This window comes from Marmota marmota, unplaced genomic scaffold (genome assembly GCF_001458135.2).
Source record: "Marmota marmota marmota unplaced genomic scaffold, marMar, whole genome shotgun sequence".
NCBI classification, from domain to species: Eukaryota; Metazoa; Chordata; class Mammalia; order Rodentia; family Sciuridae; genus Marmota; species Marmota marmota.
In genome coordinates this window covers 8,133,898-8,161,766 of record NW_025999960.1, presented here as the reverse complement: position 1 = coordinate 8,161,766, position 27,869 = coordinate 8,133,898, and the positions used below count along the sequence as shown (strand labels likewise).

The following is a 27,869-nucleotide window of genomic DNA, read 5'->3' as shown; positions in this document are numbered from 1 at the left end:
GGATCAGGGTAAATTCTGAAGCAAAGTTGCCTGGGTTCAAATCTCAGCTTTGTCACTAATTAGCTAAGGATAACAATCATTTCTGCCTTATTGGATTGCTATGAGATTTCATGAGTTAATAAATGTAACACGGAACTTTGAAGCACAGTAAGTGTTATAAAAAGATTTGTCTTCACTATTGCATTCCAGAATATCAGTGAATACTTATACATGTCTCACACAGCTGAAATCCCTCCCCCTCAAAAAAGCAACAACAAAAATATCACCTCTTCATTGTTATTTTAATTTATATTGAAATAAATCACAATAAAGTATTATTTACATTTAATTAATACTTAACTATACCAATACTTCTTTGTATAACTAAATATTTTTAATATTTATTGATCATAGATGTTTCTTCATGAAACTTACTCTACATATCATTTATTCATATCATTTATCCATTTTTCTATCATAATATTTGCTTATAATTGATGTGAAATTTTATAGATAGTAAGAAAACTGATCTTTTCATCAAGAAAACTGATCTCTTCAGCTTGTATAACAATGATAAGTTCTTTTTATGATCATTTAGATTTGAAAGTTGAAGAAAGAACAGCTTATGCTTTTCTTAGTAAAGGGATCTTAAAACAGAATATCAACCATCCCTGTCTTATTTTGAGAAGAGAGGTAAGTTTGTATATGTCCTACCTGGTCTGTTAAGAAGATATGCTTATCTTGTTAAAAGTCTAAAGAAAAGAGAGTGTCATTCAATGGGCTTGGAATGTAAACTAAGAAAACTTCTTTTTTTCCTTTTGAATTCTTTCATCTGAATTATGGAAGCATTCAGGACAATCTTTCATATGTCTGACAAAATTTTTAAATAGTTTTGTGATATAATTTATCTTTATTTGATATTTGTTGTGCTAAAATGGTACTCTTTTGTGGAAAAGCAGTTTTTGTACATCTTTGTACTATATAATATTTAGTAAATGTTTATTGTTAAGTAAATATGATGGCTTAAATTGTGCAAAATTTTGATTCATAGTCAGTGTTTCGATTAAAGTCTTTGTTTACAGAGTCATTCCACCACTGCACCTTAAAATTCTGATTGGAATGAAGAGGCCAATCAATTCTATTCATTTACTAGTCATCCACCTCCTAGCTCCATGTGCCTTTTTCCCATCAGATCAATAATTGCCATCCAGATTTTAAGTCCTTTGGATTAGTAGTTTTCACCAACTGTTTCTTTTATATAATATTTTAATCATGCTTGATTAATTATTTTAACTCTATCTTCAGCTTTTTTTACAATGCCCTCCTCAGGAATGCCTCTTCTACTTCTAGGAATATTCCTCACATATTCAAACCTTCCTAGGAAAACTCTTAGTCTCTAATATTCCCACATTATGCGGCTTTTCCTCTGGTATCTAACTTGCTTCTCAAATTGAAATAGCTCATTCCCCTTATCATTAAAATTGCAGAGCTGGGAAGGCGAACAGCATTTATTCATTGTGTAATTGTAGATAACTTTCTGTCAAAATCCTCTTCACCAAAAATTCAACTTGTGCTGGACTCAACAATGCATTGGAGCTTATGGACAAAGACGGCTTCAGGTCTCCTTCATCCAGGGCCTCCAGGAGGTCTCCAGCATGCTTCCAGTGACTTATGTTCTACCTCTAGAGTTCTACTGGCTTCAAAGGCCGCTTTTCCTTAAGGCTGAAGACTGCATATCAGGAACTCTAAGGCTTCTGTATTTCCTCATGCATGGCAAATAGAAAGGGAGTTTTTCTCCAAAGAGTAAGCAAAGAACTTTGTCAGAAACCCCTAGCAAAAATCTCATGAGCCTCACTGGTCATCATCTCAAGGGGAATGGAATGATGCTCACTGACAGATGGACCAGGCCTTACCCTGGAGCTGGGGAAGAGTTCAGTTTCACTGGGGTGAACAGGATTTTGAAAGAGAAGTGAATTAACAGAAGGTCATGCTGCTTAGAAATAACCAACTGGGATGCATCCAGAAACTGTCCTAAGTTTTGAATGTATTTTAGTCATGTGCAAGTCAAAAGAAACTAGAATCAGGCATTATTATCATCACCATTGTGTTATAGACAAGGAAACTGAGTTTAAGTGACTTGCCTAAGGTTTCAGAGTTCTAAGTGGCAAATTGGGATTCATACTAAGACACTTTGCTTATATGGCTTTGCCCTTAATCACCATGCCATGCTGTCTCTTTGAGACCCACTTTATTATCTTGTTTTGAATTCCATGGTGAAATACCCACACTTTGTAGATAATGCAGTTTCTTTTTGGGGGGAATGAGGTGCCAGGGATTGAACTCAGGAGAACTCAACCACTGAGCCACATCCCCAACTCTATTTTGTATTTTATTTAGAGGCAGGGTCTCACTGAGTTGCTTAGCACCTCACTTTTGCTGAGGCTGGCTTTGAACTCATGATCATCCTGCCTCAGCTTCCCCAGCTGCTTGGATTACAGGCGTGCACCACCTCACCCTGAAAATGCAGTTTCTTAATTAAATCCTAGCTTCTTTAAGTAAGACTACATAATCTTGTGGAAAATGATTAACCTTTCTGAAAATTAACTTTTTAACCTTTAAAATGTTTGCAATAATATGTGCAAACATTATATAATTTTTAATCTCAATTGAAATTTGACTTATACCATCTAAGCTATATGAGGTGATTTATTATTTAGAGGAAAGAGATAGTATAATATTCCTAGACTAGAGATTCAAAGTTGAATTTCCTGTGTCCATAATAAAGCATGATTCATAAAATCCAGCATTTGAAAAGAGAAAAATACATTTGATCTTTCTCAAAATTTATCTATCAGGAGCAACTACCATCACGTGAGGTCTAATCCCTATACTCAATGTTTGATAACCCTGAGTGGTTTAGCATCTGGGACAGAATCCACAGGATTTCCAATAGGTGATAAAGCTTCTACTATTATCTTAATTTTTTAGATGAAGACACCACAGGTGAAAGAGGTCAATTACCTGAGCCCAAATGATATATAGTTCATAAGTGACAATCTGGGTTTTAAATCCAGGTATCTCTTGCTGAACAACCTTTGTTCTTTCTAAGTTGGCTTTCAGCACTCATCCCCCAGGTCAATTGGTTCACCCTGTCAGTAACTGCCTGCCAAACTGTGGAAAAACCAGAGTGAAGGCAGGTGAAGAGTTCCTCAGGAGAATGGAGAATGGGCACCACTGGGCAGGATAGGCCCAATAGGTTGTGTTTGCCTGGGCCCCAAAAGGCCCTACTATGACATTCGCCAGGATAGTGACAAGGATCTCTATTGGGCTTTGCCTAATGGTTTTATACTATTAAACCACTTAAGCCCTATGCTAACTGTAAAACATAAGCATTATTAATCCCATCTTATATTATTACTAATCCCATGGAAGAGAAGACTTGATCGGCTGGTATAATGTCAGGATTCTAAGTGGAAAAGCTGGCCTATGTCATTGGAGTCTCTGAACAAAATAAAGGCTTCCACAGGAGGGGCCAGGTTCTCTAGGACAGTTAGGACTTCACTGAAGACTGGCAATTTGTTCACAATTTGTTAACAACACATACCAGGAAAGTAAGACTGGCTTTTAAATTTTTTTCTTAAAGATACAAAAAACAGACAAGAGATTAAAATTTTTTTTAATTTTTTAATTCTTATTTTTTACTTTTTGGTGGACACAACATTTTATTTTATGTGGTGCTGAGGATCGAACCCAGCGCCCCGCGCATGCCCGGAAAGTGCGCTACCACTTGAGCCACATCCCCAGCCTCAAGAAATTAAAATCTTAAGAATTTTGTTCAATTAACTTACTCATCCCACACTTTTTACAAGATTGATAGTTAAAATAAAGTTTGAGCGATTGACTGCTGAAACCACCATTTATTTGTACGAAGTACTAAAGTAAATTCCACTAATGTACAATTTTAGGAGAATGACCAATTTACTTAAATCATGGATTGTCAGAGATTCCTCAAATGTTCACAGCAAACTTTTTAGCCACACTAGTGTGTTTGTTTAGCAGTTTTCCATGGTAAATAATTGGTTCTCATATTATACAGGTAACCTGATTAATTGTAATTAATTTTGAAAAAAACTTATGGGAATGAAAGAAAGACCCTTAGTGTTCATCTAACATTATTAAAAGGAGGGAAAATAAAAGCATAAAGAATGACAAAGGAGCTAGCTATGTACACAAAAAATGAGGGAGGGGAAAGAAGAAGCAGAAGTACACTGGAGGAGTGTTTCCTTTAATTCTTGGAATTAGGAGAGTGAAATGAAGTTTAAATATTATTCCACTAGAATGCAACTGACTCACACAAAGCTAAGCCCAGCATCCCAAAGAATCTGTGAAGGGAATCACAACAGCATCACTGCTTGACAGATATGAGATATTGCCCAAGTGCAGGGGAAATTGGCCAATACGCCTTCTGAAAAACAAAACAGAAAAAGGAGCTAAAAACACTTAAATAAGTCTGAAAGACAACATTCATTTGACCTAATTTTGCTCTTTCTTTCTCTCTTTCATCTACAAAGGAGTCACATTGAAAATAAATAAGCAAGTAAAAAAATTAAGGAAATTTTAACATGAGTGTTGAAATTAATAAATAAATGTTCTCATTACATTGTCCTCAGAAATAATATAGATTAAAAACAATGATCCTTTCCAATTTCTATAGGACTTTAGTGCTCATGAAACACATACATACACACACTCCATCTTGGATCTTCCCTCATGTCAACTTGAAGGTCAGGTATTAGCCACTGATGTACAGATCAAGAAATTGTCTCAGACCTTTAAGTCAATTGTCCAAGGTCATAAGCTAAAACTTAAAAATTGGTCACCTAATTTTAGGATTAATGCTTTTTTCACACATTTAAACTAGTTTGTGGTTTTCTCTGTGTCTCCCCCTTCCTCTTAGTTTTTGGAAGGCTTGACACCAAGAATTATTGCCTTTCCATTTCTTTTGTTGTTGTTGGTGGTAATAGTATAGGGGATTGAATCCAAGGGTGCTTAACCCCTGAGCCACACACATCCCCATACCTTTTTGGTTCTTGAAACAGAGTCTCTGTAAGTTGCTTAGGGCCTCACTAATTTGCTGAAGAGGCCTTGAGCTTGTGATCCTCCTGACTTAGCTTCCTGAGCCACTGGGATTTACAAGTGTACACTACTACATCCAGGTCACTTCTTAAATATCCTGTCAAAGTTGAGATTGTACAAAAAATAGCTATATTTTCAAGTATACCCTATAATTCCCAATGTCCCTATTTTTTCACAAATCCCATTTTTCCAAAAAGGCAACTGAACAATTAGAGCCTCTTTACCTATATCAAATTTTGAAATGTTCTTTCTCCAGTATGTTTGACCAGAAATATCTAGGTGTCTTTCTAACATGAGTGCTATGGAAGAATTAAGTACACTTAATGGGATGGAAAGTTTCAGACAGAAAAAGAGAGTTGGACCACTAGGCTTAACTCAAAAGTCAAAATTTTCTATTTAATAAATAAAATATTTGTGTTCTATCCTATGAGATTCTTGATCTTTCATAAAAAGAAAAAAACTTATGTTTCATAAAATATGCATTTCCCCAATTCAACTCATTTTCTAAGAGCCTGCATTAAGGCAGAAGTCTTTGTCTAGTTTTGTTCTCTGTTGTACCTCTGATGCCCATGACAGTCTGTGGCATATGGTAGATGATCTACAAATATTTGTCAAATGAATAAATAAAATTTATAAGCCAAGCTTTAGGAGAGAAATTAGTTTCCCATTTTCTTCCAAATAACAGGGATGTGTCTACAAGATTTGGGTCATCAATATAGTTTGTAAAATCTATTCCTCCTCTTGTCTTTCACCCTATTCTTCAACTTTTATCTGTGGTTACTGGCATAATTCCTTCTGTTTGCACATTTAATGAGGTAGGTCAAATGGGAACAAAGGGTTCAAGGTAGTAAAACAGCTCAGTTGGATGAAATCTGACATTTTCTTCTGCTTTCATCTTTTACCTAACTTCCATCTATGTCTTTTTCAATCTCCAACTTAACTGCCTTCCATTAGTCTGATAAACACCATCATTGACGCCTGGTCAACTGCACACCTACTATGTTATCTCCTACAGCCTGTTGGCACCCTGACAAGCATGTATCTCCAGAGCAATGACTGATAAAGTTAGCCGCAAGTCTTGCAAAAGTTGAGAAAATTGTCTAAGTATTAAACTACTACATGCAATTTGTAAATGAAAAATAACAAGCAATAAAATATCCAATAGCAACAAATACATAAAAGTTTAACATTCTTGTCTGGCTCTTGGTAATTCTACTTTAATTACATCCAGAAAATTGTCAAAGGACAGTGAGCTAATATTTCTCTGAAAATTCTGTTCTCATTTGTATGCCAATGGTTGCTTTCTGATAAAGTCTGGCACCTAAGTCACCATCCCTTTTGTCCTACAGAAAAATTGGAGATATGAACTTTCCAGAGAGTAATAGTTATTTAGATTCTTTTGATGTCTTAGTGTATTATAGAAATTTATCTGAGAGAAAAATTGTTTAATCTCATTAAAATATGAGCTTGTATGGTTGTTTTGGTAAACTCTATTTAAAATTTAGTATTCAGAAAATAATCAATTCAAATTGCTTTCATAATGTAGTCTTTTTGTCCAGTGCCTCATTAAATTTCTCAAATTCATTGTTCTGAATATATTAAAATTAGCTGCACAGCTTGAATTTAGAACCAAATCTAATCACCTTGTGTGAAATAAACTGATAACAGAGAGACTTTTGAAGTGAAGTCTTACTCTCTCATTTTTCTCAAGTAGATTTTTTTTTTTTTGGTGTGCGCATTGATCAATGGCACACCCTTTCTGTGTTGCCATTAAATATTTAATTATTAATTATATTATTTAATGCATTAATTTTAACATAATCATTTCTGCATGAAATATAATTAGCACAACCACTTGGAAATCAGTATGGAGACTCCTCAAAAGACTAGAAATACAAACACCAAATGATCCAGTTATCAAATCCTTGGTATTTAGCCAAAGATCTAAAATCAGTATATTATAGTAATACATGCACATCAATGTTTATAGCAATGTAATTCACAATAGCTAAATTATAGAACCAGTCCAGGCACCTGATAATAAATGAATGAATAAAAAAAGTGTGATATACATACATAATGGAATTTTACTCAGCTATAAAGAACAATGAAATTATGGTAGTTGCTGGTAAATGGATTGAACTGGAGAACATGATGCTACGTGAAATAAGCCAGACTCAGAGAATCAAGAGTCAAATGTTTTTTCTCATATGCTGAAGTATTAAGGTTTAAATATGAGGTGTCCCTCAAAAGCTCTTACATTGTGTGAGACAACATAAGAAGGTTCAGAGGTGAAATGATTAGATTGTAAAAGATTTAACCTAATTAGTGGATTAATCTACTGATATAGATTAACTGGGTGGTAACTGAAGGCAGGTAGGGTATGGTTGGAAGAACTAAGTCACTGGGGGCATGCCTTTAGGGATTTTATTTTGTCCCTGGTAAGCAGAGTGGTCTCTCTGCTTCCTGGTTGCCATGTTCTGAGCTGTTTTCTTCTGTCACACACTTTTTGCCATGATGTTCTACCTCACCTTGGGCCCGGAAGTATCATGGACTGAAACTCTGAAACCATGAACCAAATAAACTTTTCATCCTTTAAGTTGTTCCTGCCAGGTCTTTTGGTCACAGGCAACAAAATGTGACTGAAACAGGAAGCTAGACCAAAATAAGGGAAAGGTGGGTGTGAATCCTAATAGAAGGGTGGCACCAAAACAGACTGGTAGACCAATGGTACAGAATAGAGGACACAGAGACTAACTCACAAAATTACAACTACCTTATATTAGACAAAGGTGCCAAAACCATGCACTGGAGAGAGGATAGCATCTTCAACAAATGGTGCTGGGAGAACTGGAAATCCATACGCAACAAAGTGAAATTGAATCCCTATCTCTCACCATGCACAAAAGTTCACTCAAAATGGATCAAGGATCTAGGGATTAAATCAGAGACTCTGCATCTAATAGAAGAAAAAGTAGGCCCTAATCTCCATCACGTGGGGCTAGGCTGCAACTTCCTTAGTAAGACACCTATAGCACAAGAATTAGAACCAAGAATCAACACATGGGATGGATTCAAACTAAAAAGTTTTTTCTCAGCAAAAGATATAATATGTGAGGTAAATAGGGAGCCTACATCCTGGGAACAAATTTTTACCCCTCACAGATCAGTTAGAGCTCTAATCTGTAGGGTATATAAAGAGCTGAACAAGACAAGCACCGAAAAAAAAAAAAAAAAAAAAAAAAAAAAAAAAATCCAATCAATGAATGGGCTAAGGACCTGAACAGACACTTATCAGAAGAGGATATATAATCAATCAACAAATATATGAAAAAAATGCTCATCATCTCTAGCAATCAGAGAAATGCAAATTAAAACCACTCTAAGATACCATCTCACTCCAGTAAGAGTGGCAGCCATTATGAAGTCAAACAACAAGTGCTGGGAAAAGGTACACTAATACACTGCTGGTGGGACTGCAAATTGGTGCAGCCAATTTGGAAAGCAGTATGGAGATTTCTTGGAAAACTGGGAATGGAACCACCATTTGACCCAGCTATTCTTCTTCTCGGACTATACCCAAAGGAACTAAAAACAGCATATTACAGGGACACAGCCATATCAATGTTTATAAGCAGCACAATTTACAATAGCTGAACTGTGGAGCCAACCTATATGTCCTTCAGTGGATGAATGGATAAAAAAATGTGGCATTTATACACAATGGAATATTACTCAGCAATAAAAAATAATAAGATCATGGCATTTGCAGGGAAATGGATGGCATTAGAGCAGATTATGCTAAGTGAAGTTAGCCAATCCCCCCCAAAACAAATGCCAAATGATAAAAGGGGGGTGACTCAAAATGGGGTTGGGCGGGAGAGCAAGGGAGGAAGATTACCTCTAGATAGGGAATAAGGGTGGGAGGGAAAGGGAGGGAGAAGGGGAATAGCATGGACGGTGAAAGGAGACTCTCATCATTATTCAAAATACATATATGAAGATGTGAATTTGGTGTCAACATACCTTATATATAATCAGAGATATAATAAGTTATTGTATAATGGTGTATTAAGAATTGTAATGCAAAATTAATAAATAAATAATAAAAAATAAAATAGAAGGGAGATCAGTGGAGCAGAGGAGGGAGATGGGGGAGAAATGGAAAAAGCAGAGGAGGGGAGGGAGGAGAAATGGTAAAAGAGAGGAACAATGGAATGAAAGTGACCAAATTATGCTGTGTACATGTATAAATATACCACAGTGAATCTCAACTGTATGTACATCTATAAGCAATAATAAATAAATAAATTAATTCATAGAAGAGAGTCTAGCAGAGTAGAGGAAGGGGAACGGGGGAGGAAGAGTAGGAAAGAATACTGAAATGGAACAAATTATACCCTTTACATTTCAAAAGGAGTCATTTTTACCTACATTTAGTAGAATAATTTAGGCATTTATTTTCTCCATTTCCAAGACTGCATTTTAAAATTATGGTTTTAATCAGCCTGTAGAACATTACTAAATAAGTCACAACTCCATCTATATTGAAATTCTCCATGTCATCTTGCCCTCCCTTTACACCTCATGAATTGAATAATTAACAGGAAAAACATGAGAATATTGAAAATAAAATATACCAACATGGGAGAATGTTAACCTACATTTCCCTGGTGCATGGTGAAGTTAAGATTTAAATAATGTTCCCTACAGAATCATTTCTATGCAAACTTCCCTTGAGTTGTCTCTAAATTAGTTTCGGAAGAATCCTAAATAATTTTTCATAAGAAAGTTTTATACTCACGAAGTAACCCCCACCATGTGATTTGAGGATAAGGTTGACTGAGCATCTGTGTTCTTCTTCCAGTCCTGAACCTGTTAGTGTTAAAAAAGCACATTACTGAAACATCTTAATCTAACGTGAAGGCCATAACATCACCCTGAAACCAGTTCTCTCCAGAAGGGTTGACAAATGATGGCTGAAGGGCCAAACTGAACTTGTCACCTGTTTGTAAATAAAGCTTGCTGGAGTAAAGCCATGTATATCTGTATATTTTTGATGGCTGATTTAACATGATAAACCTTGGGGTTCAGACAAAAGAAACTGTCTGGATCATAGGTCAAAAATATTTACTATCTATAGGCCTTTTGTAGACAATGCTGGCAAGTATATGTACAAATACCACCAGGACAACAACACACCTTACCAACTCTATCAGAAGACTGGTCCTATGCTCAAATCCTTATATAACCTGCTAATCCTTCTCAAATGCATGTATGCTGTTTTTGTCAGCCACACAGCTTAGAAGAATAAACAGTGCACATTTTTAAATGATGAAAATGTTTTAAAGAAGGAAGCCAGAGTGTTCTTAAAATCAACCCAGTATCCATGATACAGCCTAAAATAGAATGTAAAATGTCCACCTGATATAGAATAGCAGAATGAAGAAAACTGGAGAGGAATATGTATCTAATTAAAGGGAAATTATAAAATGAGAAAATTAATGTTATAAATGGAAGTCTGCTTCTTCACTGAATAATTTTTAAATGTGAAGGAAGTGCAATTGAATATAAGTAACTTTAAATTTGTAAAGTATGAATCTTCATAAAGACCATGAAAGATTTTAGTGAATTCATGACAATTTAAAATATTTTCACAACTATCATTGTGTTAATGTGAATTTGTGCAAAATCTAGATTAGATTTTGTAATGAAGTTTTATTATTTTTAAATCTATCTTATTGTCACTGGTCAGGGATCTGAGGAGATCTCCACAAGTGGGTAGTGGGATCTCAACTAGGCCCAGATATTTTTTGACTTACATTGCTGAAAAGAATTTCAGGACACATCAAAAGCAAGGCAAAAGCAAAGATTTATTAATGGATAGCAAAGGAATGGTATACACACCTCAAAGGCAGAGTATGGACACTCTTTGTCTATCAGCAAAGAAGAGTGATGTGTGTTGGATTGAGCTCTCTGATTATAAATAGTATGTTCCTGGGAAGACATGTGCAGGTCCCAGGCAAGTTTTTGTGAAAGCCAAATCCTGTATTAATCATTTGGTATTTGGGGTTCAGAATGTTTCTTCTAGGTTAAGCAGTTTAGCCATAAATCAATTTCAAGCACATTGTGCAGGTCTTTGAATCTAATAGATTGTATTTTCATGATAGTTGTTCTGGTATGTGCTGGAGGTTTTGGTCATCTGAATAAACAGACAAGCTTATTGGCTGGTCATGCTTGTAGATCCAAGTCTCCATCTAGTGTGGGTCTCTTTTGCTCTCTTCCTGAGATTTGATCTATCTCATTATGAGTGGAGTGTCACTATTGGTGACAGAGGTGTTCAGGGAAGTTATAATATACCATCTTCCATTTACTAGGCATTGGTGCTATGCTATATGCTTTATAATAAGTTTTTCTCACTCCAGATGTGGAGATTTACCCTCTAATCATATTTATAAATAATGTTTTATACTCATTCGTTAGCTGGGAGCTGAATTTTTTATTTAAACTAAGCCTTGTCTTACTCTATTGCCTCCTTATCCTAGAACATCTCATCGTATTATACAGCTTTAAAGGAAAACATATGATGTGCCTCATTTAATTCTGTATAATAAAAGTAGACAACATATACCAGAGATGCAAATAATTAGTTGTAAGAGGGAAATAATTTACATTTAAATATTGGTGGTAAAGCAATAAAACTGGATACCTGAAGTTATTTTAAATAAGGATCTTGTTTATTCTATTTGAAATAATTAGGCCCACTCAATATACTCAAGAAGAATAACTCATAAACAAATAAATTATTAAAGAGCTTAATCAGTAATGCCTTATTAATTTCCAAAGGAGCTTTTCTTTTCAAGGACATCAATGACCACCATGTTGGTAAATCCAAAGATGAGTTCTCATTCCTCATCTTTATTGACCTGTTGGGAGCATTTGTCATTCTTTTCACTCTCTCTCTCTCATCTCTTAGCACTATTCATGAACTTTTTTTCTATCTCACTAGTTACCTCTTCTCAGTCCTCAGTGTGTGTTTCTTCTTTTCTCCTCTATATCTTTGATGTGGTGTGCAGGACTCAAAGCTTTAAATACTATCTATCAGCTGAAGATTGCCCAATTTATATCTCTGGCCTGGACTCTTTTCTCAATCCAACATCTCCCATTGAAATACCTAATGGATATTTCAAGCTTACATTACAAGTGAGTTTCTTATTTCTCTTCCAAATCTGCTCTATCCTCAATCTTGAACTCCCTCTGTATAGATGTTGAGGCTAAAAATATGATCATCCTTTTTTTTTCTTATACTCCATTCTTAATTCTTTAGAAATCTTTATTAGTAAAACAAAAATATACACTTATAGTCAGCTAATTTTCAACATTGCTAGATGTTTGGAAGGACTCTCACATTTGGACTATAGTTATTATTAAGGACAAGCCACTCTGGCATTAAGATTGAGTTTTTAACATCTTCCAAAGAACAATTCTTTGACATCCTCCACTAGTTCTACCAACCTTAATAAACCATAAGATATTCTGTTGTTGTATTGAACACCATAAACCTCTATTACCTTATCTTTTATGCATAATAATTATGTACTTTCAAATTCTTTATAACAAATGAACTTGTCTTTATCCTTGAAAATTCTTTCCATCTATAAAAACTTCTGGGGCATCTTGGTTACAGTAGTATATTTAATGATTTTTCTCATTTGGATTCATGGAAATTTTTTTCATTTAACAATTTTCAACTATGAGAAGAATTTTCAGGAAAAAATTAAAATTATAAGTCAGTGATTACAGGTAGACTTGTATAAAAGACTCTTTTAAAAAGAAATACAAAAAAGCATCTATATTATTCCTAAATATTACTGCTTTGGTCTGGTTTTTCACTTTCATTCTCAAGTAACTGTTTAGAACATCTTTAATTCAGAAGGTGAAGATAGATGCAATTCAAAAATTACACTTTTTTTAAAATTACATAGAATGCATGGGTTTCTACTACATTCCATAGTCATTATTCTATGTTATATAAAGGCTTCATTTATGTTCTGTTAATTCATGTTGTCTGAACATGCCTTCTCATACATTGGATGTATACCTGAATCAAAACAAAAACACATGTGGTTATATAGTCATGGGGGTGGTGGTGGAGGGGTTCAACAGGGAAGGCCTCAAAATGGTTGGCCAATAGTTATTAGTTGGCTACTTTGCACTAAGAGTTAATAGACTTAAAGATGTCTACTTTATCTTTATAATGTATTAATTTGTGAATAGAAAGCTTAAAGGTGATAATAGTAGCATCTTAGGTTTTATAAATCTAACTTGAAGCAATCAATCCTTAATTCTTTATTGGTTAGGTTATAAACTCTGGAACAAGAATTTCTTTAAATAATGAATTTTTAACTAAGAACTGTTGGAGTTTACTACTTGCCAAAGTGTTTCAGTTTCTATTTTAAAAAGATCTTTTTGCTCTTCCTGCCTAGTTCTATATATATATGTTTATGTTTTTTTGGAGATTGGGATATGTTCTTTCCACTCTTTAAAAATCTGTTTTGAATTTATATTTCCCCACTGCAACTGACAGTCTTGATGAAAGTAAAAGTGGGTTGGATAAGTAAAAATCTCTAACATTTTTGTTTTTAAGGGTAAAGGGTAACTGAGTTTATGCAATGAATGTGGATGATTTTAATAATCCAATTCTAAACTAGACAACTCTTCTTTTGGATTTCATGATGATTGTAAGTTACTTAGAATGTTGAAAAATAGCTATTTTTCCATTATACTTTTTGAGTTATCTTCATTCCAATGTAATATTAGCCAATCATTGTTATAGTTTTTACTAGTTCAGAGTTATAAAATTTATCACTTAATGTGTGCTTTGGAATGTCAATACAAGATTGAAGAACAAAACCCAGATTTATATCTATTGTGCTGTCAATATTTTGGTATAAGTTTTTTAGGACCTATTTTTTTTTAGTTTATATATTTTAAGGTGCCTACCACATTGTTTGCTACCCAGTAGACATTAAATAAATACTTTCCATCTCCTTTGAAATGTAAAGTAAAAGCATTGAAGTCTGAGTTAGCTTTAATGAAAGGCATTTTAGAAGGGGGAAAATAAGCTAAGTTAGCAACTCTTTGGTTTGGCAGTATCAATGCTCCTGAGACCTTGGTATGGAGACATGGATCTCTGACTCTTATCCAAAAATTTAGATAAGAAATAAAGCATCAAATAGCTATATTAGAAGTGGGCAATAACGATAAATTATTACTTAATGGTGGATTAAAAATCCTACCAGCATAGCCATACACTTGTATATATACATTCACTTAAGCACATTAAGATTTTAAGGGAATTTTTAAGAAATTTTAAAGAATATTTCTGATGTATTATTCTTACTACACATGATTTGTGGCAATGAGTAACTATCATTTCCTTCTCTTCTTCTCCCAGCTCCTATGGAAAAACAAATTACTTGCTATATAAAATACAGGTTATCAACAATATTGCTAATTGATGGTGTAGCTGCCAAATTCCAAATTACATTCTGACAAAGAATGTGACCTAATGTTACTCAATAACATTTCATCAATCACAAGCCAGAAAATAACCAACAACCATTATTTTCTTTGGATCAGTAATGCAACTTAATAGTGGCAGTTAACATGATTAAAGGCCAGTAACCAGATTAAAAGTCTAAGTTTGTAATTTTTTTTACTAAAAAAAAAAAAAACATGCATTAAGTGATATTTGAGTTGCATCCAAAGTATGGGGAAAATCCCATCAATTTGATAAAAAGCTTTCAATGAGTATTTAATGAGTACCTACCCTTGCCCAGTTAAGGACACCCTAGGGGATATAATTGTAGAGGGTATAATCTCTGTTTCCCAAGAATTTATAATATGATTGAGTCAAGAAAATGAGCAGATTTAGAACAAAAAGCAAAAGCTGAATGGCTAAAAATTAAACATTGTAGGATATTCGAGAAGAATAAATCTATGTAAATTTTTGTTGTCAGAATATAACATTGCATAGATAGTAAACTTAAAGGGATGTGTGAATTGAAGGCATTTCAGTAGTCCCTCTCCCCCTGACAAGCTGGCTTCCATACATACTCAAATGAACTGGCACCTAAAAAGACAATTGTTTCTCTTACCAATTCTTGAGGACATGAAATTTAAAGCAATGAAATATGATACTGTTGTCTGGAATTCTGCAGTCAATAGCTTTCCAATGACAATTGAGATTATGAACATCCACACACTTGAGCAACTTGGACTTAGGGTTCAAAGCAGAGAACCAAGGACAGAATCTTGAATGATGAAGGAATTTTTTTTTTATTATTCACTGAGTAACTAACAAGCAGTTTACAATCAAAGCAATTGAGTGAGATAAGAAGTAATATTGAATTAAGTCATCCATACAATTTGAGAAAAGGAAACAAAGACAAGGATGAATGGGTTTGTTTGGCAGAAAGGAGCAGATATCCTTTGGACAAGTTGGATGGTGAGAAAGAGGGAGGGAGGGAGGGAGGGAGGGAGGGAGAGAGAGAGACAGAGAGAGAGACAGAGAGACAGAGAGAGAGAGATTGATTTTCATGCTGCCTAGTTCTGTGACCAGCACCACCAAACTAGCAGGTTCCAGGGATGGGTGATGGAAGATTAGAAAAAATAAAGAGTCACATACGCAGATCTTGAAGATAAAGCTGGGGTTGGGTGGAGCTCTGCTCTCTGATGGAGAAGCAGGTCTAAAGAATTACACCAACAATCTTTATTATATATGTCTCATTAATCAGATTAAAGACTATGCAAGCATTATTCTTTGTATTCATGAAAGTTACAGAGTTAGCAACAGTGTGCAGCTATTTCCTTAGATACATTCTACAGTTGCAATGTGTAATGTTAGGAGCATTGTGCATCTCTCAAGAAAGTCCATTGTTAAAAGTTCCTGATTTGGGGGCAGATACAGGAGCAATGGAACTGGTGAAACATTGTGGTTATCTTAGCAAGGAAGTTCCTTCATTCCTAGGAGGTGTGTGTCTGAGAATAAGGTCAAAGCTGATAAGACTCTCGAAACAGAGTCTTCCCATAGACAGCATTGCCATAGTAACCAGCCATCCTACACCTTTGCATAGAAACTTTCCCTGTCACCAAGCATGCCATAGCCATGAAGTCATCAGGGACCCCAATATCACACACTGGTCTCCCAATCACTGTCACCACTCTCTACAGTCTAGAACATTCTAGAATCACACCCCAATCTTATTCTTTTCTTTTGAAAACAAAAATGACCACTGTGAGATCACTGCTTTGATGACTATTTTAGTGTTTAATAATAGAAAAAAAATCTTCAAAAATAAGAATTAATTTTCTGTTAAAAAGTCAACCTTAGTGCTAAACATAAACACAGTAAAATGGCTGTTCATCATTAAATGGGCTAATGGTGCAAACTTTGCTCAGATTCTTTCATTTCATGATGTAGTCTATAGAGGATGAATCCAATTTGTTGAAACAGAGAAGCTCATCAATGTTAAAGAGTGCTTAGAGAATCACAGGTTTGTTTTGATGTTATTTTTATGTAAGTAAGCTAACTTTATTGATTTTCCCTACTAACCTGTGTTTGACTTATACTTTGGTGTCCATCACTAACTCAGATATACTAAATTGGAAAGTCAGAAAAGATAAAGCACTTAAAGGAACACTAAACCTTAATTTCAGTAAGAACATGAATCCTTATATGACCAAGAATAAATATTAAAATTGGAATCAATTTTAATTTGTTGTGGTATTATTCCTGAGAGTTGTTAGTAATCAAACCATTCTTAAATTTATTTGGGGACTGCTTTGTGCTTAGGACATGTATCTTTATCTTTTAAAGTTTGCAGTTTGGGGTTCTATTTTCATTCACAACTAGAAGGAGAAAGGGAAAAGAGAAGAGTGACTTATCTAAGAAATAATACAAGAGAATTTCCTTGAACAGAAAACCTGAGTCTCTAGCTTGAACAAGATCACTGAATTTCCACTGGTTAAATTAAAAGCAACACCACCATACATATCATTAGAAATTTCAGCAAGCAAGGGTAAAACAAAATAAAACTTAAAATCTCTCAGAGAGGGGACAAAAGCTGGTTATCTAGATAGGATTAGGAATCAGCACAGTTTTACACTCCTCGTCCCACAGGAAACATAAGAACCATAGAAAGAACCATAGAGGAATGCTTTAACAATTCTCTTGGCAAATTATTTCTCGTCTAGAATTCAAAATCCTGATATCAGAAAACACACATGAGGATAAAATAAAGACATTTTCAGGCATGAACATTTCTCTATAATTTTTTTCTATATATATGTTCTTTGGAAATTACTATAGGTTGTTCTCCAACAAAATACAGAAGTGAAAAAAGCACAACATGATATTAGATGTGGGAGCAAAAAAGATTGGAGTTTGCATATGAGAGAAGCCCTGGAGCTCAGGGCAGTGGTCTAGTTGTAGGCCTGGTGAGCAGCAGGACAGTTGGAACTCTGCAGGAATTGAAAACAACAACGAACTGGAACTGAAAGGTAATTTAACACGTGGTCATGCAGAATGTAATGTTCCAAGGGGGCTTAGAGCTGTGTTCCAGAATGGGGAATGATTGGTAATAAGGAAATAACAAATAATGAATAAAGACCATCATTAACTTCAGAAGAAAAGTTTTTGTATTAAAAAAAGAAAATGTATCTCTTGTGTCTTTGCTGAACAACATTAATATAATGATATAGGATAATTCCAGAATAGTGAGTTAACCAAAAAGGTTGGGAAAATGAGAAGACAAACAATTGAGGAAGGGAATATACAAATACTAAATTCATATATTCCATATTTGAAGTTTAGTAGATAGTATTTTAAATAATGTTGAATAAAATTTTACTTAAACTTCACAGGAAATGCAGGACAAATAGTTTAAGAATTTAAAAGTATTGCATCCAGCTGTGGGATTTAATGGTGGGATAAGAGTTTCCTGTTTTTATAAGTTTTATAGCAGTATTTTAAGTAAGAACTCATGTTATATTGATAAAAAATAAAAGAAGTAAAATTGCACATAGACGCCACTAGATGGGTATAAGTAGGGATATATTGAGGTCTGGCTTATATTTTAAATGTGGGAAAAATTGCAGGTTATAAAAGTGCATGTATAGAAGGATGTTGGAAACAATACAGAAAAAATTATGGGCAAAAGAAGTTGATTCTAGTAGTAGAATTTCAAGTGATTTAAGATATTATTATATATATGTCATATAACATGTTCATATTACATACATGTGTGTATATATATTTATATTTTATATATTATGCTAACTTCTATTACAAGTCTACCACTTGGGAGGAAATTGCTGGAAGTCAGATATACTCAGGCAGGAGTTAACCCAGGTAAAACTTAAGCTTGAGATTCTTGCATATGCAAGGTGGGGGGGGCATTTCATATTTCTTAATTTGTTGAATTTTGCCTTCTCCCTACATATTGTGTAATTGTAGGCCTCAAAAGATCTATATCTATCCTTAGACTTGGGTTCAAATTCAAGTTCTGTTATTTACAACTGTGTGATCTTAAAGAACCCATGTGATATCTTAGGCCGCTTTATTATACTTTACTCATTTGGAAAATAAAAATGCTATCATTCTATGTCAGAGTTATTGTCAGGATTAGATTAAATACTAAAAGTAAAATGTGTTTTACTGGGTTTGGCACATACTACACACTCTATAAATGTTAGTTCCTCTCTTTTAACATCTTATAAAATAATACATTATATGATGAATTTTATGATTCTTCTTATTTCAGAGCGGACCTTAAATTGCAGCTGAATGTATGGTAAATGTTTCATCTTAGAATTTCCAAATCTTTTTAGTTTAGCCACTGGGGCATGTTTCTGTGGATGGCTTCTCTTTCCATTTATGCTTTGCTTGTAGTCTTATGTGTTTTGTTTGCTTATTTGAAATAAATGTATATCTTTTGTTTTCCGTATTCATGAATGAGAGTGAGAGGGTTGTCTGCAAAAACATTACATGCTACAGTAGTTTTCTGGGGCTGCAGAAATAACAGTGCCACAGATTGTGTGGCTTAAAACAATAATAACTTATTTTCTCACACTTTTGAAAGTAAGAAGTCCAAGAACAAGGTGTCAGCAGGGCCCTACTTCCTCTAAAATCTCTAGGGAAGAAATCTGGCCTTTTTCTAGCTTCTAGTGCTCACAGCAATCCTCAGAGTTACTCAGTGTGGCAGCATCTCTTCATTCTTTTCCTATGTTGATATCAAATGACACATTTCCCTGTGGGGTGTGTCAGGGGTGGCATATGTGTGTGTGTCTCCAAATTTCTTTCTTCTTATAAACACATTTGCCCTTGCAATTAGGGCTCAGCCTAATCCAGTATAACCTCATTTTAAATTGATTCTTCTGTAAAGACCCTGTATTTCCAAATAAGTTCACACTTACAGGAACCTGTTGTGAAGTCTTAATATAAATCTTTGGGGGGGGCACAGTTCAAACCACAACACACACCAAGCATTTTAGTCACTTGCAATACAATTGACGCCAAACTTCATTGTGTCTTCATTGGTAAATGTTTTTAATTTCCAGGAAATTAAAATTGCTATCTTAAGAGAAATTTAATAAACCCAACACCACTTTTTAATCTGAAGGCAATTTTTAAAAGAATTCTTCTATTTTAGTGAAACTAAACATTAGTTTTCATAATATGACCTTTTTATTTTTCATATATTCCTATGTAAACGTAACCATTTAGGAACAAGTACCAAAGGATCAATAATGGCTGCCCTCCACTTGACAAAAAAGAAATGTGAGAAATATTCTAGCAAGTGTTATCAATCTATCTGTTCACTCATGATAAAAAGTAAGATGCGATAAGGTCTGAATCTAAGGTTTACTCTGGGAAATGGTGACAATAGCTTGATATTTCAAACCCCAACCCATGAGTCATGCCCAGTATCCCCTTGCAGCTAACAGCATGAAAAAGTCTACTTTAGCCAAGGGTTTTAGGTCAAAACGATATTCATACCACAAAATAAACATAATGGGTCCTGATAAAAATCACTTTGTACAATAGATGTTAAGTCAGAAGCACATTAATGTTACATTGAAAACAGTGCCTCACCTAATCCAAAAAAACTTTGACTCAGATTATCCAAGTACTTTATGATTTATAAATATGTCTGTATTTTTCCTTTAGTTCCTCAAAGGAATAAAATATATGTACCTATATTCTTTCTGGTTTTTTAAAAATTTCATGTCAAATAATAGGTGTGTGTCTGCTTCTAAAAGAACAAATGTTTTCACAACTTATCTGTTGAGATGCTAAATATCTTCTAATTCTAAAATTGAGTATTTTAATATTGACCTATGGAATTGTAATTTTATGGAAAGTTTCATACTGCCTATCTCCATATCTCAGAATGGTGTCCTTTGTCTTTACTTTGTTTTAAATATAAAGCACAGGTTAGGTTTTCCACAGGAACATTTTAAATTCCTTGACTGAAGGCACTCAGACCTATTCAACTACTTGTACTTTATTGCTTGGCATAGCCTGGCACACAGTAGGTAGCTGGTGAATGTTTTGATTGAATGAATGGTACTGGCATGGTGACAATGGAATGTTTGCCTGTAGCTACAAAACACTCCATAATTCCATGAGGTGAGAGAGGGGAGTGGAGACTGTATCTTCCTGGCATCTGTGGACTTGTTTTGAAATAACCTTGGCTTGATTTTTAAACCCAGAGGCATCTAGGCTGGTACTGTTATTTTAAATAAAAGTTATTTCTGTTTGAACCAGGATTGAAACAAATTAGGTGTTGAGAATATAATGATGTACTGTGTAGAAAGGAGTAGGCAGAATTAAGGGAATTTAAGAAGGGATTGTGGTTGTGGGTGGGAGTGGGCTCTTACCAGCTGGAGGCTTCAAGGTGCAAGGTGAAGGAGCAGTTATAAACCCTGAGAAAGCTTCTTATGGAGGATCACAGCCACTGCAACCCACCTCCACAGAGAGAGTTAGTAGATAAATACCTGCTCTCTAGCTCCTCCTTCTGGATCTCCTATTGATCAGACCCAATTGGAAGCCTGTAGAAAATGCAGTCAACAAGATATCACAGAATAGGGGAAAGAGGAAGACAGTGAATCAAGAGAGATGCATAGTACGTAGTAGGCTATTCTTTGTTGGTTGATATGTAGAATAGACTGAGATAAAGAAAAACTTCTTAAATGCCCTCTAATAGATATATATTTATGATCACAGTAGAGGCTTAAAACAATGCTACATCCAATTTACAGAGTTTATAGTCTAGAACATCTAAAATTGGCATTCCCAATAATTCATCCACTCAATATTCATAGATAGCTTTTTTCATGCCAAGTAGTGTGCAGGTGGTAAAAAGACAGACAAAATCAGGCAGGCCCCTGTCCCTATAAATTTGATATGATAGAGGGAACACAAATGATAGTAGCTAATCAGATAAGCCAGGTACCTACAGGTAATTAGCACCACAGAGCTGATAAACATGGAAAGAAGATACAACATAACTGTGTAGGTCATTTTAGAAAATGGCAGGGGAACCCCTCTGAGAAGGAAACTTAAAGAAAAGGAGGAGCCAACTCACTTTTTTTTTTTTTAACTAGTTAGTGGGTTACAAAAATGGTGTAGTGGGTACAAATTAGCATTTCTTTTTACATAAAGAAGATACGACTGGTTGAAATGTGTCACACATACTAGAAAAGTGTCACGTGAAACTCCACTTTCAGTTGCACATGTACAAGGTATGGGGCTTTAGCGCACGTATGTTCCTCAGGTGGATAATGGTTTGATGATGCCATGTCTAGTCTGTCACTAACCCTCACATCCAAATCCTTCCATTGTGCCCTTTGGAACAAATAGTTCCTAGGTGGCCAGTCAGCTCTCCTTTTTCTGTAAGGTTTTTTCTGAACATTCCTTTTTCTTTTTCTAAATAAAATCTAGTCATTGCCTGCTGCATTCCTGGCTGAGCTCTGGAGGGAAGAGCATTTTGTTTTGCTTTGTTCCCTGCACATACACTGGGGCTCAGAGAAGGGGAAGACTGTGTCTTCTCTGCCCCCTGCTGTTGTTTCAAGCATTCTCCCTCATTCTCATTCCAGCACTCTGGGTTCCTTGAAGTCTGTGCCAACAAACTTTATGGAGTGGCCCCCTCCTGAGTTTTATCTCCCTATTTCATCCACTTTCACTCATGGTGACTCATGGTGACTTTATTGGTTGCTCCCTTTCCTCTTCATCATACTCTGGGACAGTTCTTCTGCCTCAATATTTGCTTAGATTATCTCTCTCCTACTTTGACTTCTTAATTCTTTGCATTTTTTCACCTCATCTCATTTACCAATGCCTGTGGTCCCACTTTATTATAATTATCAAAAACTCAAATACCACTAGATTTTCTATCTCAGTCTTTAGACTATTACTGCCAACAACTCTTATTCATTTAAATTACTTACGTTAATTCTCCTACTTCAATAATTCTGTGTCCTCCTTGAGACCTTTAATTGGTTACCACTCTTTTTTTCTGTATATCCTATGCCCCTCTAATTCACATTATTGTAAATCCATGGCAAATAATTAAAATCACTGTTTAAAAAATTTTAATTTGCATGCACTTCTCTCCTTCCTTTAATTGCTACCTGAAAATGCATCAGTTGCAGTAAATTCCAGCTACTCCCCTACTCAATACTGGAGTATTTACATGTTGATGGAAGAAACATATACAGGTTCCAAGTGATTTCACTTTATATTCATGACCAAATGTCAAGGGGCTCAACTTTGATCAGGAATCCTATTCGATCGCCATAGACTATTTGTTCTTTCATTCTCTAAGACCACTATTGAAAATCACCTCCTTTTGCTCAAACTCCAACACTCTACCTTCCTTCTTTTCTCTTAGCTGGTGCCTTTAGAGAAGAAACCAGGAGCAATCAGGTAGGAAATCTCACAGATTTGCATTTCTAATCTACTCTTCTGGCATCTGTACCAGCATCCTGTGCCTGCTCTGTTACAATGGATGAAAGGCACCCGCCCACACTAAAGGTCACTCCTCACTCAACTCACTCATTCCCTGGTCTCATCCTCTAATCACCCTCCCCCACCCCTCTTGCCCTGCATTGTCGGGGTGCCAATATCTACTGCTCTGTGGGTCCCTTCTTATTAGCACATAGCTGTGTTGTAGGAATTGACTCTTTTAGCTCTTCAACCCATTTCATCCAATAACAGAGTCTTGAAAGTTGTACCAATTCTATCTCTCTACTAAGTCATTTTTCATTCTTTTTCCGTCAATACCAGCAGGTTTTCCATCTCTTTCACTCTCCCGAAACAGCTACTGTGAAAAGACCCATCTCCATGTTTTCAAATCCAATGGAGGTTTGTATGTGTTTTTGTTTTTTATTCAACCTCTCCAACTATTTGACATAAATACTCCTTCCTTCCTGAAATTCTTTCTTCCCTTACTTTTAGAAATAATACTCTAGTGTTTCCCTTCTACCTTTCATATGCTCATTTTCTGTTCTTTTTTCAGACTTTTCCCTCTGTACCTTAATCTCTCAAAGGCCAGAGCTTTTTATTCTATCAAAGTATGCTGTCTAAGTAATATCTTCCAGGTGAGAGTTTTAAATACTACCCACACTGTGACTAATAATAGGTTGATATTTTACTCTCCTGGACTTGGATTTGCATATATAGTTTCCCACTTAATGTGTCTATCTGGATATTCAATAGGCATCTCAAGTTTAGAATAGTCAAAACAGAACACTATTCACCCCACTGAACCCAAACTTGCTTTTTTCACATCTCAGAAAATTGCATCTTCATCTTCTTAATTGCCTCAGTTCCAGACCTAAGAATCATCTTTGCTTTAATTTTTTTCTTCATGACCTATGTCTTATCCATTAACAAGCCTTCTATTTCTAAATGTGCCATTTTTTTTTCTTTCTACACTAATGCCCAGCTGATGGTCAGAGCTGTCATCTTCTCTAACATAAAGTAGTTCAGGTGATCTGTGACCTGATTTCTTTGCTTCCCTCTTGAGAGTTAAAGTTATTTTTCAATACTTATATCTGAACATATTACTCACCTACTTATTCTGCTTTAATGGTTATGACTGGATTTAAAATTAAAGATCCTTAACCTGTCAGAGAGGCTCTACCTTGTTCAAAACCTGCTTCTCCCTACTTCACCTGTTATTATTCTTGCTTTCACTGTTACTTTGATCTTCTTCTGTGAATTTAACACACTATATATACTTACTGCTATACTCTCTAAGCTTAGAAAGTTCTTCCCTTCAATCTCCACTAGTTTTGCTTGTTACCTAGGTCTTAGCTTTGCTGCAATGTTCTTACAAAGGCCTCTGAACCTCCAGTCTGAACTGGTCCCTAAGATGCTATCTACCTCATGCCCTTGATTATTACATTGTAGCCCTAATCCCTATCCCATGTCCTCTTGTTTGTTTATTTACTGTCTATTCCTTGCATTAGTATGTTAGTTTCATGAGAATGGGGCCTGCATTATTATTCTCTGTACTTCTCATAATGCATACCTCATTTTAATTTCACAATGCATTTTGAAGATGTACCAGAACTCTCTCTAGTCTATTGTAATTCATTGTTCTCAACATGGTTTTCATATCTTTTTTTTGCTTCTATCTCCCACATGAACTAAAGAAACTTACAATTTATAGATCCAACAGCTTGGGATCTCTTTTTCAATATCTCTTTCTCTTTTGAGCCAAACTAAATTCTGGTGGAAGAGATGCTTATTCGTTCAGCTTGGATGAGGCAAGCATTCTGATCTAATAAACTTTAATCAGACATATGTATTTAATGCACATGTTGTGCACACATGGCTGCAGGAAGAACAAATATTATGGACAGGAAGTGTCAGAGAATGAAGGTGCTTTTAAAGGGTTCATTAGAAACAGGCTAGACATTGCCTAATATCTTTATGGGCCAAACTCAGATGCTTTATGCCTCTCAAGTGGTTGTGCCTTTTGGCTGTTTGGTCTGCCATACTTAAGTCTGACACCATGCTCCCTCTCCAACATTGCACCTTCAGTCCTTGTCTGAGATTTAACATTTTCATTGGGTTTTATTGCTGTTATTTTGTTGGATTGTATACCACAAGGGATCACATGTTGGAAACTTGGTCTTGAGTGATGCAACATTAGGAGGCAATGGGACATTTATGAGGTGGGGCCTGGTTGAAAGGCCCTTAGGTTAATGGAGTGTATCCTTGGTAGGGATTAAGGTGTTCTCTTGGAACCCTGAGTTAGTTCTCTCAAAAGGGTTGTTATTCAAGGAGCAAGCCTGGCCTCTTCCTCTCTCTTTTGGCTTCCTATCCAGTGATATTATCTCTTCCTTATATACACACTCCCACCATGATATGATGCAACCATGAGGGTCCTCACCAAAACTGAGCTGATGCCAGTGCCATGTCCTTGAGCTTCTAAAACAGTGACCTAAATAAACCTTTTTTTGTGTAAGCATCCATCCTCAGGTATTTTGTTATACTAATGAAAAAATAGACTGTTATAGGTTCTTGCTTGTGTTGGTTGCTCATATATCTGGGGTTGGTCCCTTTGTGAGTTGTAAACATCTGTCATAAATTTAATGACTTTACTATGGAATTTTAACATGCCTATCTTACTAAATACACTATATTGTCTTTTAAGACTATAGATCATGTCTGAAATTTTTTGAATATCCAAAGTTGAGCAGAGTTTGAAGGCCCTAATTAACAATTTATTTACATGTGACAGATCAAGTAGGCAGGAAGAAAATTAAATTCCATATAAGTTTAGTAGCCATGAATGGAACTGTAGGGCCAAGCGGTAGAAATTAAAGAGAACAAGAAAAAGAAATTTCTAAATTTATGCATGAAAAGATTTGATGATCACGGCACTATAGTTAGAGAAATAATAAGCTGGGTTTTAGTAACAGGAAAAAAAGGGGTGACATATTGAGAGGATGGAAATTATTTTCTGTTTAGTAATAGTAATTTTCTTTCAACATCTCTCCAAAATTCACAAATCTGCTCCAACCATATCACTGTATCCTGAGGAGTATAGTACTTTGGGTTAAAGATGCTCCTATATACATCTTTAGTAATGGGTAGAACACCATAATTGACAGTCCCACCAGGAACACATGGAAATAAAAGAGATGGTTCACTGAAGAAAAGCATATAGTCAGATAAGGTCAGTGCCTACCATTTTTTTTTTTTAGTTGGAGTTGGACACAATACCTTTATTTTATTTATTTGTATGTGGTGCTGAAATATCTGCTAAAACTTTTCAGTGAATCTAGTTAGGAAACTAGATTCCCGTGATAATTTTCTGTGATGCATTATATGATTTGTATGCAGCAAACAGAAATGGAATTGTAGAAGCCAAATGAGTCGGGCTTAATAAATAAATATACTCCTCCTCACAGGGAATTGAGTGTTATTTATAAATATTCTTTAATGCTACGTCTAGGTGGAAAACATGAAATGAACTTCAAAGTATTTAGAGATTATTTGGCCCAAAAGGCAAAAATAAATAAAATGGAGACAAAGACTTTGTTTTCATTACTGATTTAACAGTATGCTCTGAATTTAGTTAGATACCTTTAAGTTTGATATTAGCTGGTGGAGTATTAATTTGAGAAATCTTTAAATTGAGTAGTAAACTATTCAGTGCACACATATAAGCATTTATGTTTTCATTATTATAATATGGAACTATGTAATAATATTACTAAAAGTTTTGCTTGCAATACACCTTTCAAGACAGATTATAAACATAGTCTTTAGACATTAACACTTTGAGCTAGAACTTTTTTTCCCTTAATTTTTATTTATTTATTTTTTTAAATCTTTAATGAGGTCTTAGTTTTACCTAGTCTTGAAATACATTGTATCCAGTGTTTGGAGGTCTAAAATAAGCCTGAAAATAAAATAAGGAGTTATATGCAGAGTTAGCTCTTCTTTCAGATGGGTGTATGGGTATTTTAAATAATCAGCAAGGAGTTCCTTCAGATACTTAAAGAGACAATCATGGCTAGCGAGTAGAAGGTGTTCTAATCACAAGTGTACAGGTGTTATGAATGAGATTGGGTGGTAGAGGTGCAGATGTGCTGTGTATAACCAGGAAAGTGTGTGGATTTCTCTACCTTCACATCCTCCTCTGTGAGGCGGGCACTGGCAGCCACAGGAGAGGATGTCAATACTGAGGCTATGCCAATAGAAAATGACATATTAGAAAATGCATTTTATTTGCAAATTCTTTCCCATTGTTCTAGTTCAACCAAGGAGAACAGAATCACCTCTTTCTTAGATGGGCAGTCTTCCCCAAACTCAGCAAACAGTGAATTGTAGAAGCCAAAAAGGTTAGGGTTTTACCTCCCAGGGACAAGATTATAAAGTACAGTACCTTAATGCAGGAATATTAGCAATCTGAAAATGTAGCACAAAGATAAATGGAAAATGATGACATTTTAGAAATGAATGATATAAACAATAATAAAGAAACTATTTGGATTAATTAGACATGTACCTGACTGAAGTTATGAAATGGGTAGAGCTGGTTACCACCTCTTCAACCCCGAGGTAGTCCAGGCACATGAAGCTGTTACTTAGCTACAAAATGAGTGGTTGCCTGCCATGATCCACAAATTGACTCTGGCTTCAATATGAACTGAAAAGTACTGATGGG

General features: G+C 35.1%; 1 long non-coding RNA gene across 1 annotated transcript; it reads right to left on the bottom strand.

The window, feature by feature from the left end:
• Positions 1-7,187: 7,187 nt before the first annotated feature.
• Positions 7,188-7,796, bottom strand: LOC125616614. The gene is made up of 2 exons (XR_007347342.1): positions 7,765-7,796; positions 7,188-7,328 (listed from the first exon to the last, which is right to left on the bottom strand). It is a non-coding gene; the product is annotated as an uncharacterized LOC125616614 (long non-coding RNA).
• Positions 7,797-27,869: the final 20,073 nt, after the last annotated feature.